The following is a 27,021-nucleotide window of genomic DNA, read 5'->3' on the forward strand; positions in this document are numbered from 1 at the left end:
GATATAAGAGAATAAACATGATTAGTGAAAAATCTCTCACATCTAAGGAGTAAAACAACTCATGTTAGTTGCTTCATGGCAAATACAGGGATGCCAGGACTGGGTCCCCTGTACCATTTATCCTGGAGAGGCCCGCTGCTCCCCCATACACCAGTCAATGCTGCCATTGTCCTGCAAATGCAGTGCTTCCTACAAATCATAGCTCTTATTAAGATATCACTTGCTCAGCCTTAGCCGGTTTTGCTCAGTGGATAGAGCTTCAGCCTGTGGACTGAAGGGTCCCAGGTTTGAATCGGTCAAGGGCACATGCCTGGGTTGCAGGCTAGGTCCCCAATAGGGGGCGGGCAGGAGGCAGCCAGTCCATGATTCCCTCTCATCATTGATGTTTCTATCTCTCTCACTCACTCTCCCTTCCCCTCTGAAAGCAATAAAAATATATTTTAAAAATAAAAAATATCATTAGCGCAAAAACTTAGCTAATGATATCTTCCTATTTAGTTGAAAGAGCAATTAAGAATTCTAGATTTTTATGAAAGGAAGAGGAAAAAAGACAGACTGAAGGAAAGTCAACAGAGAATTCTGCAGATTCCAAGAAGAGAAGCAGAGGAAAGAACTAGAAAGGTTTAATTGTATCTATTCCAGACAAAGACAGATTGCCTCGGGTGTTTAGGAAAGCCACACTCAGGCTTGGTGTCTTAAAATGGGTGTTAAGACCTCCTTCCCTTCCCAGGCCCTGATAGCAGCAGGCACATGTGGCATTTCCTTCTACCTCAGGTGTTTATTGCTGGGGAAAAACGTATAAGTCCCTCTTCTGGAATTCTTGGATTCTACCCTACACAGGAAAATTATAAGCCCATTGTGTGAAATTTATCTACAGTGTATCGAAAAACAAACTGACATTAGCTTTCGAAGATTTTCTCTGCATTTTAATGGCTGCCTTATCTGAGATAATTAAAGTTGTCGGGGAGCAGGGGCGGGTGGGGGGATTGCTGGTCATTTTGGGTGACTTGGCAGCTGTGTGTTGAGATTAGAAGATTCTCTCAGGGAAATGCTTATTGGCCTCAGATCTCATTGGCCTATGATTGGAATGAAAAAAAAAAAAATCTAATATCAGGGCATTAAGGACATTTTTACTCTTATTTAAAAAGTGACTAATTACTATGGAGATCTCATTTGGAATCCTTAGCTGTCTCAGAAGACTCACTTGGGTTTGCTGTCACTGTTGTTTGGCTCACAAATATTTACTCTTACATTATGGCTGATGCCAAATCAGTTGGAATAATAAAACTCGGCAGAGGGAATTTAGTGGGGAGTGGATGGTGCAGGGAGGGGAGGAGGAGAATGAAAAGTGAGGTAAAAATGAAGAAAGCCTGGCCAAGAGGAGAGAGAGCACTGTCCTATTTCTAGGTTTGGTCTTCCACTTTAAGTGGGAAATTATATATTGGATATTGGGTGAAACTTCACTCTCTTCATCTACGGAGATAATAAGTGCTTTAACTATATCACAGGGTTGTCATACACAGCAGCTGATCTATAAGCTCCAAGATGGATATGACCCTCTTTAAAAAATATATTTTTATTGATTTTAGAGAGGAAGGGAGAGGGAGAGAGAAATAGAAACACCAATGATGAGAGAGAATCACTGATCAGCTGCCTCATGCACGTACCTCACTGGGCGGGGGGTCAGGCCCACAACCCTGGCATGTGCCCGGACCCAGAATCAAACCGCGACCTCCTGGTTTATAGGTTGAAGTTCAATTCCTGAGCCATGCTAGCTAAGCTGACCTTAACCCTTATTTTTTATTCTGGTTATTAGTGTATCCTGAACTAGAACAAATGTCATATTTTGGGTACTTAATAAATGTATAGTGAACAAAAGACACATTTCACAATCAAATGACAATAGGGCTATCAACTAGTTTGAATTGAGAGCTACACCAGGTAATAAATATATATAATTTTTACTCCAAGATACTAAAGAAGCACTTGGTTTCACAATCAGAGGAGCCAGGCTTTCTTGGACACTTCTTATAGTTCATATCTGTATAGCATATTTTATTCCAAAGCAGCCCCATCATAATGTCCTTTTACCCTTCTAATACCTCTGTAAAGTAGATCAGAAACCCACTGTTCCCTCCATGTTATGGGAATTTAGGTAAAGTAACTTGATCAAAGATATTCCTCTTCCCATCTCCCACCGCAACATAACAATAGTCATACGGTAAGCTTCCTTATGTAGTTAGCAGACTCTTAAGTAATTTTCTCTATTCCAATTTTCATATATGTTGCAACCCTTCTAAGACCCTGGTTTTCAGCAGTGCAGTCAGTAGCAGGATTTGAACGGCATAAGAGAATACTGGGGTTGTTTGTTTCTTTTCCCCTCCAACCTGAACATGAAAACCTCAGCCCTTAGTCTGGAGCTACATATCTTGCTCTGAAATCCCCATTGACTCCCCATCCTGACTGATTTGATTTTTTTCTTTTCTTTTGGTGTTAAATGGTAGTTTAAAAACATTATATTCACAATCTATTTAATACTCTTCCCTTCAAGATATGGAGGCTTGAGTCTGTGCTGAGCTTAGGGAGTTGCTTCTAATGAATAGAATAAAGCATAAACGATTATGGGTGCTTTGAGGAGATTCGGTCTTAAAAATACACCACTGCTTCCTTCTTGGTCATGCTCTCTCTTGAATGACTGGTTCTGGAGGGAGCTAGCTTACCAATGTCAAGAAGCAGGACTCCTGCCAAAGGACATGTAAATGAGCCATTTTGGTGGTGGATCCTCCAGCCCTACTCCAGCCTCAGACATTGGCACCCTAGCCAACACTTGATTGCAGCTTAATGAGAGACCTGGAGCCAGAACCACCCAGCTAAATTGTTCTTGAATTCCAGGGCCATGAAATGATGAGCTAATATTTTGTGAGCAATTCATTATTCAGCAATAGATGATTAATACCATATTTTTTCAAGTATTTCTGCTTGTGTAGTGGGAGAATATGGGCAGTCTATATCATGTCATTTGTTCATGGATGAAGTTTCTGGGTACATTTGACTATACAACAAAATGCTAAAATAAATATATAGCAGAATTAATTTTTACATATGTATGCATGTATATATATGCCTATATTTTAATGTATCATATACATTTTAATTGTTTAAATAATTGCTAATTATACAACTCTGAATATTTAACAACATACATTGATTCTTCAATTTCAGATATTTTAAGTACTAAATTCAATTAAATAGTGTATGATCATGTTTCTTCCAGAATGTCTTTTTAAAAGAATATATATTTTTATTGATTTCAGAGAGGAAGAGAGAGATAGAAACATCAATGATGAGAGAAAATCATTGATCAGCTGCCTCTGAAGGCCCCCAACTGGGAAATCGAGCCTAGAATCAAATCCGATGCTCTACCCACTGAGCCAAACTGGCTAGATCACTGAAGAAGTTCCCAAGGGAATAAAAAAATAAATAAACTAATTTTTTTTTCTAAATGGATCTTATTGAATTATACACACATACATATTTACATATGTATGCATGATACGTAAACGGTTAAACCTAGAAATGAAATGTTAACATGGTCTAACTCTCTTGTTTTCCTGTAACATTTATATTCACACAATTGTTCCAGTAGAATGATACCACTATTTGTTGCTATACTTTTTGTTTAAACTTAGGCATTTTTAAAAATTGATAATATTCAACTCAAAGAGACTGTCCTCTTATTTTTTTAAAAAAGTATGATTACTTAGATTGGATAAACAAAGGAATAGTCCTATCACTGATAAGGTTCTGGATTTCAGAGAAGAGGCTCTCTGTCTTAAGCCAAAGACAAATTTAATTATTGGAAAGCTACTGAGGGCTCAGAGACTGAATGGAGATAGGAGAGCATGTGAGATGAGGACAGGAAGAACAGCAGTGGCTCACAGTAGAAAATCTGGCAAGCCAGTTTCCCCTATGACAAATAATTTGTAGTCTTTCCTTCTGTCATTGTACCTCCCAACCAAATCTCAAAGCCCAACAAACAACATCTTTTCGCCAAGTTTAGGTCATGTGCTTTTCCTTGGCAGTACAAGAATGATGAGGGAAAGACTATGGTCCCTTTGACTACCATAATTATTTGCAAAAACTTAGGTTAAATGTCCCAGCAAAATTATACATGATGGAAAGAAATAGTTCCCCCAAAGCTAATGACACCATATTAGGAGAGACAAAGGTAGGTGGGCTGGCAAAAATGACTTACAGCCTTCACTATTATCCTCAAGTCCTGTCTTGATTGACTCCTTGAAAGGAAGGGAAGTTTCAAAGCTATAGAAATGGGCCTGAGTCACAATGAGATGTGAGAGTAAAATTGTAAAGTTATATGAATACTGGTGCCTCATGCTTGATTCGAACACTAGTAACAGCATTACATATACAAACTACAGACATTTCAAAATTATTATAGAGAATGAAAACTAGAAGATACTGGAATCTTTGTTGAGATTTATTTTATGAAGACATTATCCTTAGGATGTAAATAAAAAAAATTAAGCAATAGCAATATATTTATATACTTTACACATTAAATCATAATTAACTAAGAGATGATGTTATCTATAATCAACTGGCTGAAAATACTAAGGCAGATAAATCTGTATCTTTTATCTGATAAAAGATTATGACCTAAGAAAGTTAGCCTGAGATGAACATCTTTTGGTGGGTAATCTAATTAAAAACAGCCCACTCTCACACAATTAATCTTGGGAGCTAAGGCAAACAGATTTTTATCATTTTATAGTGTGTAGCCCAGATGTGAATACTTCAAATAGCCAATCTCACACTTATTTAATCTACTAGGTGAGTTGAAATTTGAAAATCCTTATCTCCTTGATTCTTATCAGTGAGGTGGGGGTGGTGATCTAACAAGCCAGAAACAGTGAAAATGCCTGGTTTTCTTGTTTTGGTGACAGGCTTATATCTCTACTGCCTGATAATATAGGAGAGAAAAAGAGTGGAAAAAGACAGTTTCAGGACAGATGTCAATTAGTTGTATTTAAAAACAGAGAGAGAATTCTATCCTCATTGTTCCACAAAGCATTTTAACACATAAGAATTAAATTTATCTAACTTTGTATCTTAAATCATTTGGCTGTAAGAGCCAAATTAGAAATATAATACTGTATTGTGAGTGACTCAAGGATACTATTGGTTGTGAAGTGGATTTCTGATATAACCAGGAATTTTACAAGTCAAACTCCTGGAAGCGATATAATAAATGGGGGAAAAGAGATTAACAAAATTTTGAGTATCTATATCTACAAATTATAGAATTTTACATAATTAAAATAGTAAGACGTTTCATCTCACTACTACTTAGTGTTTTTTAAACCATCTAATTACCAAATAATAATATAATAAGGTTTGTACCCAAGTTAGATTTGTTTTGTTTTCCCTGTATACAGTTTTTTTTCTTGTTATTTCTATTACATTTAGCAAAGAATAGCACATACCACATTTAAATGACTAGCTAAGAAATACTTCCTATTTCTGATAATCAGGCCATTACAGTTCTCTTCTTTCTTTTGTCATTGTTTCTGTCAAGAAAACTGGTGATATGTTAAATAACATGAAACTGTCCAAAAGTGCATCTCCTTTTTTGTTATTTCACACTCTTTAGAATTCTATTTCACACTAAAAAAAAAAAATCGATTGCCTCAGAAATGTCCCCACTTACCTGTACATTACTGTGTGGTGGAACAAATATTGGTATGTACAATAAATAGGTTGAGATCCCTTTGAATGTTGAGCTTGCAAAGCTAAATTCTCTAGTACATAAAGTGCATTATGTTCATCTTGCCTTTAAACTACTAGATAGAGGTCTTAATGGAGCAGCACAAAATCAACTATTACGAATGAACTGGTGGAACATCAACTGTTATCTTTGCATTACATGCAATAAGAAGTATTGAGTACTAGAATACTCAAATACTAAAGAACCATGAGTCTTTTTTTTTGTTTTGTTTTCTCAAGCTCTGAAGTTTTATTACCAAACAAAAACCAACCTTATGTAGGTCCAGAAATAAAGATTAAGAGGAGAAACCTTATACCAACAAATCAAAAAAGATTAAATAGATCTCAATCTATGTGAAACCAAATGCAAACAAGCAGCCTGCTTAGGGAGAGCCAAACCTTTCTAAGTAGGAGGCCCAGCAAGTAAAATGGATTTTAATAATACTTAAGAAATGTTACTGCCAAAGCTGCAATAGTATACTTCTGCAACAGAAGACAAACTAGCACAGGGTTTGATTAGAAAGTAGAAGCCTCCTGTACACTGCTTATGTGCCCAATGATCTAGGCAATAATGCTTAACACCTCTGACATCCTGTCATCCTTTCATTCCCTACACTTTCTTCTAGCTCTGAGGGGTACCCTGAACTGCCTACCAACAGGGTCCCATATATTGGCTTTGGTTGAAACCAGACAGTATCACACCAGATCACTTTAGAAAATAAGACCCTTCTGGACTCCATTCTATGAGACTATCAATCATTAGCCTTTGTATTTTACATCCCATGCACATCCTAAAACCCATGGTATTCTCCCTAGTTCATCCCAATGGGTCACATGAACCTGAAGAAGCAAAGACTCGGGGTAAAACTTGGCCTCTTCATGAATGATAAAGAGGTAAAAGGATGCCTGTGAACATGAGAGAATATAAATAAGCTTAAAGGAATGGAGTCAACCCAGTGGTATGGCAATTGTTGACCTCAGTGGTTAATTGTCGTGGTTCAATTCCCAGTCAGGACATATGCCCCGGTTGCAGACTTGGTCCCCAGTAGGGACGTGCAGGAGGCAGCCAATCAATGATTCTCTCTCATCACTGATGTTCCTATATCTTTCTCCTCTTCCTTCCTCTCTGAAATCAATAAAAAAATATATTGATGGGCTCAATCCTTTTATTTAACCTCTTTTCTAATGGGTAAAAGCATTATGGCTAATTCCCTATATCTGTCCCTGAAGATCCCCATAGCTGATTGAATCTGGCTCTAAGAACTCAAAGCAGTACCTAATAAAACACACCATTCTCTTTTATAATGACTTTTATTAACAAGCAAAATAATAATTAAAAAAGAAAACAAAACAACAACAACCTTAAAGTTGGAACTGCAGTAAGTCAAATTGCTACTTAGTTCATGGATGTACCTGGGGTACATGCTCACTCATTGTGAGGCAGCACCTAGGCACATGACTATATTTAGGTATATACGTGTCCAAGAAGAGTTAGAGATGGAAACCACTGAAGAACAGAAAGCATTAAGAGTTTCCCATCAGGCAATCCCAAAGCACTCTGCTCTTTTCCTCTTCTTTGCCTCTGTATCCTCTGTGATTCCTGTTCCAGCTGAACTTGTGACAATTCCAAATCGCTCCTTCCTCTTTTTCAGCTTCTCGTCATCTTCAGACTTTCTGGAGATTGAAGAGACATTCAAACCAAATCTTTGGGCTCTTTCCATTAGCTTGTCCAAATTAACCACAGGCTTGGTGTCAGATGACAGGCCTTTTGAGGGAACTGAAGAAATTCCAAATCTAGCTGCCCGGGCAGCTTTCTTACTCTCCACACTTGCAGGTACATTGAATCTTTCAGCTCTCTTCTGCATTCTCTCAGTCTGTGGTATTTCAGATGCAATTTTTACCCCTTTCTTTTCTGCTGCCACATCAACAGTTTTTTTTTTTCAGGGGGTTCTTCCTCTTTAACAGGCAGTTCTATGGGCTTTGGTTCTTCTTCCTCTGTTTCATCTCCTAGTATGTCTTCTTCATTTGCCTCCTCTTCAGCATGCTCTTCAAGATAGGCCTGGAGCCTGTTGAGGAGATGTTGTTGTATTCCCTTGGTCTCCAAACCACGAGCAAGACATCAAGCTTCAGTGTATGCGGCTCCACCGTCTCTGCCGCCATCTTGTTACTCCTCCAATCCACTAGCAAGAACCATGAGTCTTTTGCTATGTGCCATCATTACAAACATTTTCATTCAAGCCTAGTGATATTCAACTAGCCAATATGTAAGTCTAGTTCAATTTTATTAAAGTTCGATTCACCAAAAGAAAGCCTACAATTACAGGTTTCTATCAATTGTCAAAAGATCACTCTGTGGCAAAATATAAAACGCTTGGCTGTTTTACAATGTTTATTCTGGCAACTTCATAATACAAGTGTTCCCCCCCCTACAAATATTATAACAGATACACTAGCCAATGAGTGGCATTTTCATATGTTTGACTTTGTGTTTTCAAAATTCCTTTTGTGTAGTTTTTATTTATTAACAATTATATATTTATTAACAATATAGTTAGATCCATCCAAATATGACTTTTAGTTCTTTCTATATATATAGCACCTAATCTATTTGCCTAGGATACCCTTGCTCTAACTCTGTATGGCCAGAGTTAGATCATTTTCTTATATTTTATTTGCATCTCTGTTATCTCACATATTTCTCTTAGGTTTGTTTTACAGTTATTTATATTATCTATTTTTGATCTCCTATTAAAGGTAGCACTTGGGGGTAGAATCTTCCTTCTTTTTCTTCTTTTGGTAATCCTGACCTGAGGATATTTTTCCATTGATTTTTAGAGAGAAAAGAAGGAAGGGGGAGAGACAGAGAGAAATAAACATCTATGTGAGAGAGCCACATGGATTGGTCTGGGGATTGAGCTGGGGATTGAGCCTGCAATGGAGGTATGTTCCCTTGACCGGAATTGAACCCAGGTATCCTTCAGTTCAAGGGCCCATGATCTTTCCACTGAACAAAACCGTCTAGGGACTTCCTTCTTATTTTCCTATATCTCTTGCAGTACACAGTAGATATTGAGTAGATAGGTTGAATAAAGACATTGAATAAATGGAGAAACAAATGAGTTCTTTGGTGATGTTTAACATTATCAAAGTTGCATTTCATAACATTTTAAATTATTTTTTAATAACGATTTTACAAGTTGCTTAGAGTTTTTCTAATATTAAGGCCACAGATAGTAAGCAATGGGAGACACAAGTATTAATTAACAGAATCTTGATGGCCAATGATGCTGACATTTTAATTTTGTCCTATAACATGGATAACAAGTAGAGTTTAATCTTATTCTCATCTCTGATTATTAGTGGCTACCTGGTACTCTGTATTGAGAAAGATTCTGAGGCTATGCTTAAATTCAGTACAAAACATTCCTATGTACCACAATGCATGCATGCTATGGCTAAGGGAGAAAGAAGTTATGTCATATATGCTGAGATTATGCCGCCTGTTTTCTTTTTTAAAAGATAAGAGTGTCCTCTGGGTATTGTAGATACAAAGACACAATTCCCATCAGATATTACAAATTCCAATGCCTGTAGGGACCATGTAGGCAAACACCAATGAAGTAGCTCAGGAGGGGACTGGGCTAACTGGAGAGAAAGTCTACAGCTATCTAGCACTCAGCACTGGCTGGCTAATTATATTACAAATCCGCAGATATGGTGTTATCAGATGTTGGGAGCCCGAAAGCAAGATTTCCCCAGGTAAGTCTCCTGTTCTTCAAATGTTGACAACCAATTCAATTTTCAGAAAATATTGTCCAGCCCAATTTAAAAAAAAAAAAAACACCTCATAAACTTCTTTGAATTCTTTCTCTTTCCCTATCTCTCTGTCTCTGCTTACCTCCAGTTTCCTCTCCCTCTCCATCTCCCTCTTCCTCTTCCTCTCCTTCTCCCTCATCTTCATTCTCTCCCTTTCTCTCTCCCTCTCCCTCTCCCTCTTCTTCTCCTTCATCTTCTCCCTCACCTTCATTCTCTCCTTTTCTTTCTCCATCTCCCTCTTTTTTCTCCACATTGTCCTATTTTATTTGAGCATGTAGAATCAATTGCTAAAGTTTCAATTCTGCATTTTTCACGGAGGCAATCTTCATAGTGGACTGGACTCCTGTCACTGTCTTTGTCCCAGAAAAGGCAGCTTCAAATAGCCCTTTGTTGGCTCCTTTGTTTGAAGGTGATGGACCTCCATACCTTATACAGACCTTCTTCAAGTGAAAGAAAAAAACTGAAAACCACTGCAGCATCAAAAGAAAAGATCAAATGTTCTTTTAAACTTCAATAGTTTGAGGTAATTCAATTACAGGCCTTTTGAATTTAAAACATGTTTTATCTTGAAAGTGAATAAACAAACAGGGAGAAATTGGGAGGAAAAGCATCTTTGGGGTGGAAAAAAAAAAGCCTCCAAAACAATTTGGATTCACTTTAAATTAAGTATTATTTAAATAATTACAGTGCAGTGAGGGGACGTCATTTTGATCAGGACCAATATTTTTGCCTTGCAGCTTGTCTTCTCCCAGAAGAAATCCCAGGCACACTGTTACCATCTGTGTAAACAATTCTTTAATACATGGTAACAATGCTGAGCTGACATCCTTACAATTACAGAAAGCTCTAGGGCACCGGCCACAAGCAAGTAAGTACATGTGTGACTTCAGATTCGCCTCCCTTCTCAAGAACTGTTTCCCCCATCCTGTACTAAGGCTAATAGAGATTGCTGACCCTCTAGCAAGAACACCTCACCTGCGAAGGAGGGAGGTGTTTCTTGAATTGTTTGCATGTAAACACTAATATCTGTCCAACCTTCCTTAGCCCAGTAAATCTCTCCAGGGTGTAACTGCAGGCAGTGTGACCACAAGCTGTTATAATTAGGTCAGGGGAGGAAAGCAAACACTCTGCCAGGACCATGTTTCTCAATTCTCCAGATTTTAACCAAAACCCCCAACGGACCGGAGGCTAACGTTCGTGACCTGGTGTCTCCTTAAACAGGGGGAGACGTGATTTTCATTTTCTTTGAGTTTATTTAAAGACTTTAATATGCATTAAACTGGTGATATGATTTGCATTTCAATGTCAGGAAATTAGTCCTGTTTCTTGAATTGACTCAGGAGCTGCGGATCTTATGGGACTTCCGTCTTTAGGGAAATGGAACCATGAAAAACAGCAAACGCCCAAAGAAAAATAAGAACTACAATAAATACATCATTGGCAATAAGACAAGTGCCAGTTCCTGTGACAGAAGCCTTATAAGAAGTCTGTCATCTATCTATTTAACTCCTTGATTTTTTTTAAAATATTCTTTTTTTAAAATATATTTTATTGATTTTGTACAGAGAGGAAGGGAGAGAGATAGAGAGTTAGAAATATTGATGAGAGAGTCATCGATCAGCTGCCTCTTGCACACCCACTACGGGGGATCTGCCCGCAACCAAGGTAGATGCCCTTGATCGGAATCGAACCAGGGATCCTTCAGTCCCCATGCCGACACTCTATCCATTGAGCCAAATCGGTCCCGGCTAACTCCTTGATTTTTATTGTTGGATCACATGTGGATAAAAACTCAGACAGGTAGGAGAGAAATCAACCTTCCTGATCAGGAAGAGTGAACCAGTTTAAGAGATTAATTATATTTAAAAGTGATATCCTCTGTTCCCTCACCATGTCCAAAGACATTTGACCTATTTTATCCTCTTCCTATTTGTGTTTGGGAGAAAAATAGATGTCTAGAATCCAGAAAACGTAAAGGCCAGATTTGGGGTTAGGAGCTAATATGCAGGGCACTATGTCAGGGATATATCAAAATCCAGCCTGCGTATTGTCAATCATAGATTCCAGGGTTGTGATTCCATTTCTCTAAGCATCGCTGAGAGAATGATTGGCACCTGAATCCAGCAGCAAGTATAAGGGCCTTCAGCGGTCCCTGTTACCCGCAGGATCGAGTTCAAATCTTCCCAGGATTTAAACTCCTCTTATGACATGACTTCTGCATGCTTTTCTAGCAATATTTGCCTCCTCTCCTTGTTGTAGTCATGCATTTCCAGGCATGAACAGCTACTGGCAAGCAAGTTTCACAGCTCTATGCCTTTGTACATGCTGTTCCTACCATCTTGTAACTCCTTGTCTTTTTTCATTTTAAAAAGCGCTACTATTAATTTTTAAGAACCAGTTCAAGGATCTGTTTCTCTATGAATTGAACTAGAGTTTAATGCATTTTTTCCTTTGGGCAAATACTGTATTTTGTATATTATGTAGTTATAGATTTTGTCACACTATATTGCTGTGTTTATTTTTCTTGTCTCTCTCCACACAGGCTGAATTCTCTGAGGTAAGGAGTGTATATTCTTCATCTAGATTCTCAATAAATAGCATAATGAAGTACTGAATACATTTTAAATGCTCAAAAAATAATTCTTGAAAAAAATGTTTAAATAAATACATAGTCTTTGAGGCAGATTTTCTAGAAATACTGTTCACCATGTTTTTGGAATATCAGTTAAATACACACACTGCTGCAGTCTCACCCATTCCTTGGGCCGACTTGGCACCATTTTTTTGGGTCCAATAAAATACAAAGTTTTACAAAAGACCTTCACACACACACACACACACACACACACACACACACACACACAACTTAAAACAAATAAATAAATAAAACAATTTAACCTGTCCACTGCTGCCTTCACAAGCTGTACAATGCTTTTCACATTATTGTAGTTGAACTATGTTTTCCTAGAAGTTAAGTTTGCCACGGGAGTCTTTGCTTGCCTCTAAGTCTGGATTCTGGGATTTTGTATGTTGCCACATTTCTCTTAGGGGACCCTACCTTTTATAAAGAAAAATGACATAAATATGAAATCACTTATAAAACAAATGTAAGGACATTGAACAAACAAACAAAAAAAGAATATTGGCATAAGTTGCTCATCGAGAAAAATGAAATTTTTGAGACAGAAAAGCAGTAGGATAATCATAAAATTTCTACAAAAGGGAACTTTGTGATATTTCCAAATTAAGACAGAGAGATTTGAGAAAGTCCAGCAGCAACAACCCAGAACATACACTTTCCTAGCTTAATGTTTGGAGTGCATATTGATTTATTGATATTCAGGTGTTCATCCTCCAGTGTAAATACTTTTAGGGTCATCACATAAGATTTTCCAGGGTCATCACTTAAGATTTTCCCCTAAAGATCTAAAGTACTTATGAATTCCATGGGCATATAAATTTTTTCATTGACTAGAGGCTTGGTGCACAAAATTCATGCACTTGGTGGTGGTGGAGGTGGGTGGGTGGGGGGGGGGGGGGGGATGTTCCTTGGCCCAGCCTGCACCCTCTCCAATCTGGGACCCCTCTCCCAATCTGGGACTGCTGGCTCCTAACTGCTTGCCTGCCTACCTGCCTGATTGCCCCTAACCACTTCTACCTGCCAGCCTGATCATCCCCTAACCACTCCGCTGCCATCCTGTTTAACACCTAACTGCTCTCCTACCAGCCCTATTGCCCCCAACTGCCTTCCCCTGCTGGACTGATCTCACCCCCAACTGTCCTCCCCTGCAAGCTGGGTCCTCCCCCCACCCCCAACTGCCCTCCCCTGCTGGCCTGATGGCCCCCAACTGTCCTCCCATGCCATCTTGGTCACCCCCAATTGCTCTCCCTTCTAGCCTGATCTCATCGCCAACTGCCCTCACCTTCAGGACTGATTTCCCCCAACTGTCCTCTCCTGCTGACCTGATCTCACCCCCAACTTCTTTCCCCTGCCAGCCTGATCGCCCCCAACTGCTCTCCTCTGCCAGCCAATTTGGTTCTATTTATCGGTTTCTATGCCAACCAGTGTCAAAAGCTCCACCTTTTAGTCAGCCATTGGCTCCTCACAGTTGACCCAGACTTTGTTCTGATTGGTCAGTTTCTATGCCAGCCAGCATCTCTGGGCCTATCGATAGGGCCCAATAAGAAAGATGGAGCTGATCAGCAGCCCTGGTGAAGGCCTGGAGAGAAATGGAGACATGGCTACTGACCAGGCCTGGGAAGAAAGAGAGAGGCAAGTGCTGTTCAACAGCTGCCACAAAGGTTACAGTTCAGACTCTGCCTCTCTCTAGGCCTTATTCACAGCCCCTTCAGCAGTCAGTGCTGGGTCACTGTGTCTGCAGCCGTAGCAGTCAGTGCTGAGTCGCCATGGCAATCCAGTGCTGACTGCAGGACTGACTTCCTGTTGGTAGAGCCTCCTGGTAGTTGTAGATGTGATGGACCCAGGGTTTTTATATATTAGGATAAGAGCTGAAGTCTTTATTACTTGATATTTTTAAAGTTCTAAGTTTCTGGCATTGAGTCTAGGAATTACTGATGAAATTCTATTGTATTAATTAATGTATAATTACTTGTTCAAATTTGCTACAGCCAATAGTTAGCATTTCTTTATTTTATTGGATAACTCTTTTTTTTTTTTTTTTTTTAGGTCAACTGCATGTATTTTTATAAATATATAAACATCTTTCTTTCTTTCTTTCTTTCTTTCTTTCTTTCTTTCTTTCTTTTCTTTCTTCTTTCAATAAGTCCCTCAAACTGTTTCAAATTTTAATGTTAGAAATTTCATTTGGGTTTAGAGCCTGCTTGAGTCCTAACACCAAAGCATAAGAAATAGTTTGAGTGATTTTAAGTGAGGAAGTGCAGTTTAGATGGCACTCTTTCCTCCAGTGAAGTGGTCCTACTCTTGTTGAGCACTCATGACGGGTTGCTATCATACTATATCTTGTTTCCTTGGACTGCTATAACAAATTACAAACTTGGTGCCTTAAAACAACAGAAATTTATTATTTCACAGTCTTGAGGTCAGAAGTCAAAAATCAAGGTTTCAGCAGCACCACACTCCCTACAGAGGCTTTAGGGAAGACTTTGTTGTGTTTTTTTTTTCTAGCTTTTGGTGGTTTATGGCCACATGACTCCAATCTCTGCTTCTGTTTTCACATGGCCTTCTACCTTGTGTATCTTTTATAAGGACACTTTCATTGCTATTGGGGGCCACCTGGCTGGTCTAGGATCATTTTCTTTTCTTATGATCTTTAATTATATCTACAAACACCCTTTTGCAAAACTAGGTAACAATTATAGTTTCAATGGATTACGATATGGCGTGGGGTCAACCATTCAGGCCCCCCCCCCTTTTTTTTTTTTTTAGAAAATTTCTAAAATAATAATAATAATAATAATAATTCTTTTTTGGATAAAGTATGAGTGCATATTGACCACTTCCTTCCTATTTCTATTTGGGCTTTGTAGTTATGTTATTTGAGTATGTTTTTTGACTACATTTGAGATGGGTTTTAGAAATAAATTTATTTTAGTGAGAAGATTTTCATTTCTTTGTTTTGTTGTTATTGTGTTTTTGGTTAGCTACCTAAGAAAGAGTTATAGTTTTATTCATAATTAACTGTATTATTTGTAGATAAACATATTTTTAAAATGTAGTGATAGCCCTAATGGAAGATTTTCTTTCATTTCTGCCATAAATTATGTGTCCGTTTATATAATATATCTCTCAACAGTGAAAGGAAAGAATCCCAAAGATGAAGGGGATTTGGAGCTGGTTTCACTAACATTCATGATTAACATCTGGAAGCCTTAGAAGTGATTTAGGAGAAATATCAACACATGTTTCTTGTTGGATAAGTCTCAATGGAAGAGACACACAAACATTTGAAATAATTCACTGCTTTTTAAAAAAAGTAACAGTCTTGTAAAGCTCTGCAACTATTATTCTTTTTACCTTTTGTTCATATATACAATTTCTGTATTTGAATTCCTCCAATTGGAGACTCCTAAGCAACCAAATATTCCTGAGAATACAATTTTCAGACTTTACATGGCCGTTGTTAGAAAATTCCTGATTTATTGCAGTTCTATATCCTCTCTACAATATCCATTACTTGAAAGCAGGTTGTAAAAGTCTTTTTCTGAGGCTCCCATGATTCAGATGAGCTTTTCTTGCTCCAGAAAGAGAAAAACACAAGTCAATTAAAAATGCAACTGCACTAAGCAAAAATAAACAAAGCTCAAGTCAAATATAGACAAGGCTTTGCTGTATGCAAACATACCCAAAAGAAAAACAATGAATGTTTGTAGTTCAATGCCACTAGAGCATTAATTAGCTTTTAGGTGTATAAAAATAATAAAAATATGTTTGCTTGGATTACAATGACTTTATTTAAATTTAGCTCTCAATGCTGATTTATGTCTCTTCATCCCAAGAACTGATGGAGTCTGTATCAATCATTTTTTTAAAAACTATTTTCTTTTTAAGCTGAGCAGAAAATATTCATTTTTTTCCCCTTCCACTTATGGCTCCACAGAGAGGTTAGGATAATAAAAATACCTTTGTATATCCAAAGGATTGATATCTGTTTTCAATAACCAGACAGTGATCCAAGATAGTTTTAGGAAACCATTTCACGGATACTGAAAAGCCTCAATGTGATTCTGATGAAAGGAATGTACATAACACTGGATAACTGGCTATCCTGTCCTACAAACAATCACATAAACATAATGGTTGGATCACACTGATGGGTTTATAAACAGGAGGTAAGAATAATCAGCTCAAAGGACTTTATTTACACAAATACTGTGAAACATTATAGTCTATCACCAAGTTAATGTTTCATAACAGGGGAAACATGATGTAATCCAGGTGTCCACCATTAAAGAAAAATGTCACGTGGGCCAGGATTTGTGTCCATTTTGTCCACTACTATATCCCCAGTACCTAGAAAAATCCCTGGCATGTGTAGTATTTCTTTCAAAATTTATTTAAAAGTGCTAAACATGAGAGAAATGAGATATACTCATTTATACTACAGTAAAAGTCGCTGGTTTGCACACGAAGTAGGCCTTTTCTCAAAAATAGTTCAGCTTCCTGTTAATGATATTCAATTACAAAACCTAACACTCCACTTATCTGAAACCTCCTTTGTTGGTTTGAACTCCTTGTTTGACTCCAGGATTAAGATAGCAATACCCAAACCTCTGTTTCAAAGACGTTTGCATCCTTGGTAAAGTTGAAGGAAAGTGTGCTCTACTCCTTCTGTCTTTAGATTGAAAAGTCTTAAAGAGGTTCTTTCCAGGTGCAAAGTCTCCCCCAAGGCAAAAACACAGCTTCCTTGACCTTTAGGAAGAAATCCCAATTAAAATCTACATTGTTGACTTTGAGAAAAAAAAACTGGATCAAGAGAAGAAAGGCAATTTGTTACTAGGCCCTAGAAATGAGGGACAAAGCTAAGACTAAAATCTACCTCCCCTGTCCTAGGTTCAAAGGAGAATGACAATGACATTGCTGGCATTTTAGAGGAAAGATCTTAAGGCATCCAGTTGCTGTGGCTGAACAAAGGCTACTGAAGAATTCTGAAAATACATGCAAATCAGTGTCCTTTCTCTGACCTCCTTACCTCCACCCTTCCTTTCTCTTCATTTATAGAATAAATCCTCAAATCATTTTTGTCTAAATTTTGTTAACTTCTACATACAGTGGTCCTTCTATATTTCCCTTCCGGGACCAAGTTCTTTTATTTACCATCCCAGAACAAACAACAAACAGCTCTTTGCTCTTGTTTATGCCCCAACTCTCCAAGATAACAACTCTTTTTCTCTCTCTTTCAATAATATATTGGATATATAAAATATCTTATAATAAATTTATTAACATCTCAATTAATGAACCATATATTGTTATGTAGGAGGGACAATTGAATATGATTTTATAAAATCTCCCTTTTGTCAAGACTTGCAGGTACTATGAAGAGCTCTAAGAAGAAGGAAGGAAAGTTGTTTTATATGACCAGTAGATTACAAGTAGTATTATATATAATTCTATTTTCATTTTACATATTGAGGATATGGTAGTTACATAAACTGCATGCAACATAATTCAGGGATGGAAGATTTGGTTTTCATTTCCCAAACCCAGGCTCTTTTTTCCCCCTCAAATATATTTTCATTGATTTTAGAAAGGGAAGGGAGAGGGAGAGAGAAATAGAAACATCAATGATGAGAATCATTGATCAGCTGCCTCCTGCATGCCTCCTATCACAACCTAGGCATGTGCCCTGTCTGAGAATCCTTCTGTGACCTCTTGGTTCAAAGTCAGATGCTCATCCACTGAGTACACTGACTGGGCCCACACTCAAGCTCTTAATCGTTAAACCTATTTCTTCTTAATTTTAAGAATGATATAAAGCTAAATAAAAGATCCAAATTTTTTATACATGATATTTTTATACATGATATCTCTATCAAAGTAAAGATGTCAACTCTACCCAAAGTATCTTAAAATAGTTTTTTCTGACCTTATCGTTTTTGAAGTAGAGATAACTTCTGAATTAACAAAATATATGATATGTATAACATCTACACTAATGAAAGAGAAATATGTAAATTGACCATCACTTTACAATGCTCATAAGCCAATCATGAGTATGCAAATTAGTGGGACAAATATGGCGGCAGCCACAGAGCCAGCCAGAATGGGTGGGAGGCTTAGGTTGTCCCTGGCAATGGAGGAAGCCAAGCTTCCCACATGCCTGGGCCAGCCACCTATGAAGGGGCCTGCAAATAGTCACCCAGGCTGAACACATCCCCCTTACACCAGTGGGGACCCTCACGCCATGGGGCGTGGCTGGTGTGTAACTGCCTCAGCCCCTTGCCCAGACTGGCACCATCCCCAGTGGGGGACCCCCACCCCAATGGGGGCATGGCTGGCCTGAAAACCACCCCTTGCCCAGGCTGCTCCACCCACCAAGGGAACCCCCACTCTGATCCAGGATACCCTTCAGGGCAAACTAGCCAACCACCATCTGTGCAACAGGTATCTATATATACTAATAAAAGGGTCATATGCTAATTAGACTGGAGACCTTCCAGGACACCTTTTGGACATTCTTCTGGACAAAGTCATGGTGGTGGGGCCAAGGTAGAGGCAATTAGGGGCCAAGAGGGGAGGGCAGTTGTGGGTGATCAGGTGGGGTGAAATGGCAGTTGTGGGTGATCAGGCTGGTGATGGGGGGAGCAGTTGGAGGCAAGCAGGCCAACAGTGGGGGTCAGTTGGGGATTATCAGGCTAGCAGGGAGGCAACTGAGGGTGAGTAGGACAGCAGGGGGGGTAGTTGGGGGTGAGCAGGCCAGTGGGGAGGCAGGTTGGGGCAAGCAGACCAGCAGGGGGAGCAGATGGGGGTGAGCAGGCCAGCAGGCAGAGTGGTTAGGGGCAATCAGGCAGGCAGGCAGGCGAGTGGTTAGGAGCCAGCAGTTCCAGATTGTGAGAGGGATGTCTGAGTGCTGGTTTAGGGATCGAGCCTAAACCAGCAGTTGGACATCCCTTGAGGGGTCCCAGATTGGAGAGGGTGCAGGCCAAGCTGAGGGACACCCACCCCCCCCCGCCCCAGCACAAATTTCATGCACCTGGCCACCAGTTTATACATAGTATTATATACTAGAGGCCAAGTGCATGAAATTAATGCATGGGGGAGTGTCCCTCAGCCCAGCCTGAACCGCCTTCAATCTGTAAGTATGTCCAACTGTTGGACATCCCTTTCACATCTGGGACTGCTGGCTCCAAACTGCTCACCTGCCTGCCAGACTGATTGCCTCCTAACTGCTCCCCTGCCAACCTGATTGATGCCTAACTGCTCCTCTGCTGGCCTTGTTCACTCCCAACTGCCCACCCCTGCTGGCCTGTTCACCCCCAACTGCTATCTCTTGCCAGCCATCTTGTGGTGGCGATCTTTTGATAATGTGAGGGTGGACATCTTATGGCAACCATATTGTGATGAATGAGGGTGAAAGGAACACCTAGGCTTTTATTAGTATAGATATGGTATATGTAATGCTAGTACAGAAGCATGGGATCTTAAAATAAATTTGGTTTGGGGCAACAGTAGTAATGAAAAATGTAGAGTGAGGCAGAATATGAGATATACATATTACTATACATACGATATATATATTTTTAAATGATAGCTGCATCAGTCTTCTAGATAAACAAAACAGCCATAAACATTACAAAGCCTGACAGCTGCAAAAATAAGAACTGAAAGTGACAGTAGCCAAACACTACACTAGGCTGAAGCATGTAATTTACATCTTAGTGAAATTAAACATACGATAATAGCTTAGCTTCCAGGCAACAATACTATTAAATTTGCAGTAGTAGTTTATGACATCATCTGAAACCCCAGGATGCACATTTGAAGCTGGCTATTATGGTTAGTAATCTGTATTGCTGTTCTGGTTAGTTTTTCATTTAATTCATTGCAGGCTTCTATTAAAAAAAAAAAAAAGACAAATAGCAGCAGTTGAGGATGCTGTGTTTTACAAAAACTGTTAAGCCTCAGGCTGCAGTGATGTCACACTTTAGAATCAATAGCAATAGTTTATATTGGAGAAGCATTAAAAGGTCTGAATTATATTGAAAACTCTAATAACTTAAGCATTTTATAGTGAATAAGTATAGTTTTGGAGGGTTTTCTAACTCACTTTTCCTTCCCAAATGTTTCTTAGCTAAAATGGTGCAATGGTGGTATAACAATAAGACCTACCACTTCTGGTAATGGGTTTATGTTATATAGCAGCGTTCTCAACCAGAGATATTGTAATAAGACCACTAGAAGTTCAGACTCTTGTGGAGGGGGATGCTAATCATCTGTGAACTTTTTAAAATGTTTCCAATATTTTGAGTGTAAATTATTTTTTCTGGAGATGGAGTTTTATATATATATATATAGTTTTATAGGATATATATATATATATATATATATATATACACACAGATATATGTAATTTTTCAAAAGGGCCTATTTTTCAAGAAGTTTAAGGAGCTTGTTCATTGTAGCAGTGATTCTCAAGGGAACTAATAAATATTTCTCATGTTACTTCAATAAATGAGACATTTTTATTAGTTCAGTGCTTGGGATTCAGTAAGAAGGACACAAATCCCTTAGAGAAGAACATTAGAATCATCTGGGTGAGAGAGAAAGGATTTATCAAACTATATGGTCCTTTCTCATACTCACAAAAGATTTTTAAAACCGCCCCCAACCCTTGAGGATAAGGGAGATGAAAACGACTTGGCAAACACTTTTTAGCCAATGATTGCCAGATCTGGGACTAGAACCTGGGTTTCTTGCCTCATAGCCCAGTTTCTTTCTATTATAAGAAACTATGTGAGGAACAGAAAGACCCATAAAAGGCAATTCAATTAGACATAGCAGGAAAAGACATCTGGTACATGAGAATACAGAACAGAGGGCTATACAGTTCTGTTTATAAGACAATTTAGACATGGGCTAAACAGGCCATTTTTTCTGGAGATTCTTTGCTGTTATGATGTACTTAGTTTTCCCCCCTCCTTGACCCAGTGAATGTATCCACATGTGTAAATGTAAAGCCTCAGGGTGCTGGAAGTTAGTCTGGTCTAAAATAGGTGACCAAAATGAGAGAAGTCCATCTAACCTTGAGTGTCTCAGTTCAAAGACTCTAAAGTCCATAGCACAGCATCACTTTCATTAGCCTTCTGGGAAATTTAATGGCTTTGCCATTACAGCTTTCCTCTCTCTCTCTCTCTCTCTCTCTCTCTCTCTCTCTCTCTCTCTCTCTATATATATATATATATATTCATATTCATATTCATATTCATATTCATATTTTAATATTTATATTATTTATTGATTTTTTACAGAGAGAAAGAGAGAGGGATAGAGAGTTAGAAACATCGATGAGAGAGAATCATCAATCAGCTGCCTCTTGCACACCCCTTACTGGGGATGTGCCTGCAACCAAGGTACATGCCCTTTATCAGAATCGAACCTGGAATCTTCTATCCACTGAGCCAAACCTGTTTCCGCTAGAGCTTTCCTCTTTGAATCAAGGTCTAAATTGCAGGTGATTATCACCAATTAGCATCCAGTAACAGTAAATTTAGATTAGGTGAAGAGGAGAAAAAATGTTTGAAAAACTGGATATTATCTAACAAACAGATTTTTAGGGGATAGGAATCTGAGCATAATGTCCTAAAAAGAGGACAGTCAACCAAAGGTCACTGAGTGTCTAGGGAAGATGGACTTCAAAAAAGTGGGCCTAGTCACTGTAGCTCAATGGTTGAGCATTGACTCATGAACCAGGAGGTCATAGTTCAGTTCTCAGTCAGGGCACATGCCTGGATTGCAAGCTCAATCCCCAGTAGAAGGTGTGCATGAGGCAGCTGATCAATGATTCCCTCTTACCACTTATGTTTTTATCTCCCTCTCCTTCTCCCTTTCTCTCTCTGATGTTAATAAAAACATATGTTAAAAAAAAGTGATGGAAGGAGAATTTAAGGAAAAATATCACCAACATATATATATATATATGTTGGTGATATTTTTCCTTAAATTCATATATATATAGCTAGCTTTGGCTATACCATGCCTTAGTGACTTTTGAAGACTGGGCCTCACAAATGGTCCTCAATATTTTTCTTAAATATTAAGATTTGAACAGACAGAGAATGGAAGGAATACCAAAAGAGAAGTCTGTGAGAGAAACCATTTTCTGAACTTGAGATGACATTGTAAAATAGATTTTACATAAGTGCTATATATGCAAATTAGGTACGTAGATAAAATCATTTGCCTCTTCACTTCCAAAGTAAAAAAGGGTAAAAGGAACTAGCAATTTAATCCAGAAGATTGGACTGAAAAATAGCAGGCTCCATCAGCTACAACCCTGAACTTGAAATATGGAAACATTGAGAAGATCAGAGTGAAACACGTGATCCTGGCTCTCGAGACTGCTCTGAAGGGAATATATTGAAAGTCGAGATTCAAACAGAAAAAGAGAATAATGTTTTCTAAAATTACTTATTTCTTCCTCTAGAGATGCAACTTCTTTTTTCTCTTGCATGAGGGAGAAAGCAGTTCAGGACAATTTTAGTCCAAAATGTCAATATGTATAATAGTACTTCAGGGAAAACTCAAGTCCTTTCAATGTTTCTTTTTAGGCTAGCTCCCCTGTTATCCTTCCCATGACTTATATTCTTTTTCCAAATTTTATTGTTCCCTTATTTGTATTTGAATGGATGAGGTGGGATAAGGTGCAAAGATATTATCTATTATCGCTGAAACTTGGAACAACGTGGTTTAATGGCATTGTGAAGTGCTGACTCTGAATAATATAGCTTGAAAAGCTGATAGACAAAGGAAAATTTATTGGAAATATCAATGAGTAGAGTACATTATCATAGGTGAAACTGGATGGTAGAGTACCCATTTCATTTACTCAAGGACAATCACTCTTCTTTCCCTATGTTCTCCTTTCTATAGGATAAACAGTGGAAAAATAAGGGCATGGTGCTCCTAGTCTGGCCTCAATGGTGCTATGATCATACCGCCCTGTACTGCAATCAATAGAACCCAGAAGCAGTCCAGATGAACCCCTTAGCTAATTCTTGGGTATTTCTCACAATTCTCTTTTCCATGCAGAATTTATTCTCTAATAGCCATCAGCTCTGAAACTTATGTTTGTAAAAGAGAGTGAGTTGATTAATAGGTATTTTATACATCTGGTATTTTCTCATAAAAGACTACAAAACTTATTTCAATTATCATACCACCAACAAGGATGCAATCTGTTCACAAGGCCTGTTTACGAGTGGCTGCTTTGGGTAATAGCTGTTTTGTTAGCACGGGAAATGAAATATAATATTATTAAACAGAGATATGCAGAATGAGGTGTCAACTTATCCATCTTCCTGATGTTTATAGGCTTCATTTTTTAGAATGTTTGTTTTATTTTATGGGACCACACATTAAAATATCTCCTATTTGAAAAGATCTAATTTCTTTTATTCTGGTTTTAATGTTCTTGAATATTAACATTTGCAAACTTGTAAACAATTAACTAAGGAAACCTGTGGTAGGTACTATATTAATTCCACTTAGAGAAGTGTGCCATAATGAGAGAGACAATAAAAGTGAACATTCTATCTTTGCATAGGAAAAGAACTAGTCTTTACCAGAAGGATAAATGATTTTCATATTTAGAGACCACCTGTAATAATATAAAGTAGGGTAGTGGTTGATAGACTATAAACCTCAAACAATAAGTTTGTGTGTGTGTGTGTGTGTGTGTGTGTGTGTGTGTGTGTGTGTGATGTGTAGAAAGGGACATACATTAATATACTTTAATGGAAATTATGTAACTAAGTTTTGAAGAACTTTCGCAAAACCATTGGAAAAACCCAGATGTGTCTGTTTTCAGCAAAGCCTGGCTTCTTAATTTTTCCACTAACTTTGAATGATTACTTTACGAGGTGGAAATGAGAATGAACTTTTCAAAAAGGTAAATATCACTGCTCATTAAATTATGATTATTCCTACTATTTTTTCCAAGAAGCATGATAGTAATGAGTGGACCTACTTGTAGATAAAGGAAAACAAACCATATACTAAAGGGAAGAAACAACTTCAGACAGTACAGACTGCAGAGGTATGCAGACTTCTCACAGAAGATAGGAAATCCTCTCATGTGAAGAGAAGAAAGATTGAAACTGGAAGAGATATATCATATTATCCTATAGAGTAACTCCCTGATGGTTATTTAATATACACTCTAGCAATTACTGGACCATGGAAGTAATCTTAGGATAAGAAACTCTGTTTCTTAAGATATCCTATAGATTAGTGTTATTCAGTAGAAATTTAGTAAGAGTCACAGATGTAATTAAAATTTTTCTAGTAGCCACAATCAAAAGAGAAATAATGACACAATCAGTTTTAATACTATATTAAATTTAACCTATTATACCTAAAATATAATATCAGTCAAATATATAATTCATTTCAAATTATTGATGCAATATTTTACATATCTTTTTCATATGAAGCCTCTAAAACCTGTCCTTATTTCCATTACAGTACATCTCAATTTGGGTCAGTCAAACTTCAAGTGCTCAATTATCATATGGAGCTATCAACTACCATAGTAGGCAGTGCACCTCTAGATTGTCCAAATATGCCTTTCTGTAGAGAAATGAGCTGTGAAATGGGCATCAATATATATCAGTGAAAAACGGGCCTGCTATAGAAATCAATGGATCCTTGGTGTCATTACTCACTAAGTCAATGATTTCTAGAGCTAAGATATATATAGAAAATCAGAGAAACTTTTATAACGGAATCTCAATATTTGTTGTTAAGACCAAATTTCTTATTGCAATCTTCTTTCATATAAGAATACACCAAAAATCCATTTTCAGAATTGACCTACATAGTTACCCTTTTGAATTATCAAAATAAAATCTATTCATTGATTCATTTCTGCCTTCTGCATTGAGATAATTCTACTTTTAAAAATTATTCAGCCCTGCCTAGTTTGGCTCAATGGATAGAGTGTGAGCCTGGAGACTGAAGGGTTCTGGGTTCAATTCCAGTCAACGGCACATGCCTGGGTTGTAGGCTCAATCTCCAGTGGGGGCCATGCAGGAGGCAGCCAATCAGTGATTCTCTTATCATTGATTTCTATCTCTCTTATCATTCATGTTTCTATCTCTCTCCCTCTCTTTTCCTCTCTGAAATCAATGAAAATATTTTTAAAATATCCAACTTAGAGTTCTTAATTCTGGAGTCATAGAATTAAACACATTTATCCTCTCCCCAGGAAAATGCAAACATATATGATACATATAAAACTTTATATGTAATTTTACTTTTATATAGTTTTAGGGGATTCATTCAATCTCTGATGGCTAGATGAAAGGAAATGACTTATCATGAACTATGTATGGAACAAAAAAATGAATTATAATCTGCTGAAGAATAAACTTAGATAAAGAATAGTCAAAAGATCTGTTCACTCTATTATATTTTGATGGGCTCATGAGATAATACTGTCTTAAATGGCCCCAAGAAATGACTCTGCTTGTCATTAGAATTTCACCCTTTATTCACTGTCTTCTGATTCTGTTTTATAGGTACGTATTATTTTCACTCTTTTTCTACTTATTAAAAAATAAATCTGTTTCTCCCATAGGAAACTTAAGGGAAGGCACCATGTCTTTTCCCCTTTACTCTTACCTCAAAGACACAGCAAAATAGGCGATTAATTTAGATGGATTGAATGAATGATTGGCTGGATGAATATAAAGAAGCAACGTCAGTACATTTGTCTACCTTCACTCAGTAGTGTAACAGAACCATTTTGAATATACAATTGCATATTCAATCGCAAGCAACCCTTAGAAAGCATCTGTGTAGTTATTTTATATTTTGCAAATTCATGAAAGCATCATACTTTTGGTATTTAGCATTTTATTTGGCTCTCAGTACTAGTTAAGTGTCAAGCTTCCCTGAATTAATTAATATGCCTTGTCCTTTAAATGTATCCATTTATGTGTAACATGTTAAATTGAAGTTCTCATCTATCAGTTATGGTTCCATAACTTTGCGGTTTATTTGTTCCAAGGACTCTCTGGAATATACTTTTCTTTTGGTCAAGAATTCATCCACTACCATTTTCTAACTTTCTTTAGATACTGGAGATATGATAGCAAAACTATCAGTTAAGGTTTCTGCCTGAAGGTTGTATATATTCTGGTGGAAAGAGTGTGTAATAAACAAGTAAATAAATAAACAAGGTAACTACAAATTATGGTATCTCCTGTGAGGGAAATAATCAGGCAGAGGGAAAGTAAAATGTGTAGATACTGATGTCAGGGAAGACCTCTCTGAAAAGGTGGCAGTTAAGCAGGAGATATGGGGTATAACAAGCCAGGGCTGGAAGGAAGGTCAGGGAGAACAGCAAATACAAAAGTCCCAAGGTGGAGAAATAAAGAGTAATGTGCTGATGTTAGACTTAGGAAGGGCCAAGTCAGGACAAAGACTGAAAGAATTATTATTTTATTTTTTAAATTTATTTTTTATTGGTTTTAGAGAGGAAGGGAGAGGGATAGAGCGATAGAAATATTAATGATGAGAGAGAATCATTGATTGGCTGCCTCCCGCACACTCCACACTGGGGATCGAGCCCACAAACCAGACATGTGCCCTGACTGGGAATCAAACTGTGACCTCCTGGTTCATAGGTCAATGCTCAACCACTGAGCCATGCCGGCAGGGCATGAAGGAATTTGGTTCTAAGAGCAAAGGAAAGTCACAGAAGGGGTTAATAGGGGAGA

General features: G+C 37.8%; 1 protein-coding gene, 1 long non-coding RNA gene and 1 pseudogene across 3 annotated transcripts in view; 1 reads left to right on the forward strand and 2 right to left on the reverse strand.

Moving 5' to 3' along the window:
• PTPRD (protein tyrosine phosphatase receptor type D) overlaps positions 1-27,021 on the reverse strand; it is a 1,977,099-nt gene that overhangs the window by 843,677 nt on the left and 1,106,401 nt on the right. The window lies entirely within an intron of this gene.
• LOC311629901 overlaps positions 1-27,021 on the forward strand; it is a 1,265,484-nt gene that overhangs the window by 282,766 nt on the left and 955,697 nt on the right. The window lies entirely within an intron of this gene.
• On the reverse strand, positions 7,088-7,944 carry LOC311629899 (SAP domain-containing ribonucleoprotein-like; annotated as a pseudogene). Its single transcript, XR_014797083.1, has 2 exons — positions 7,524-7,944; positions 7,088-7,454 (listed from the first exon to the last, which is right to left on the reverse strand). The product of XR_014797083.1 is annotated as an SAP domain-containing ribonucleoprotein-like (transcript).

The sequence above is a fragment of the Pipistrellus hanaki genome, assembly GCF_964339955.1.
Source record: "Pipistrellus hanaki genome assembly, chromosome: 11".
NCBI classification, from domain to species: Eukaryota; Metazoa; Chordata; class Mammalia; order Chiroptera; family Vespertilionidae; genus Pipistrellus; species Pipistrellus hanaki.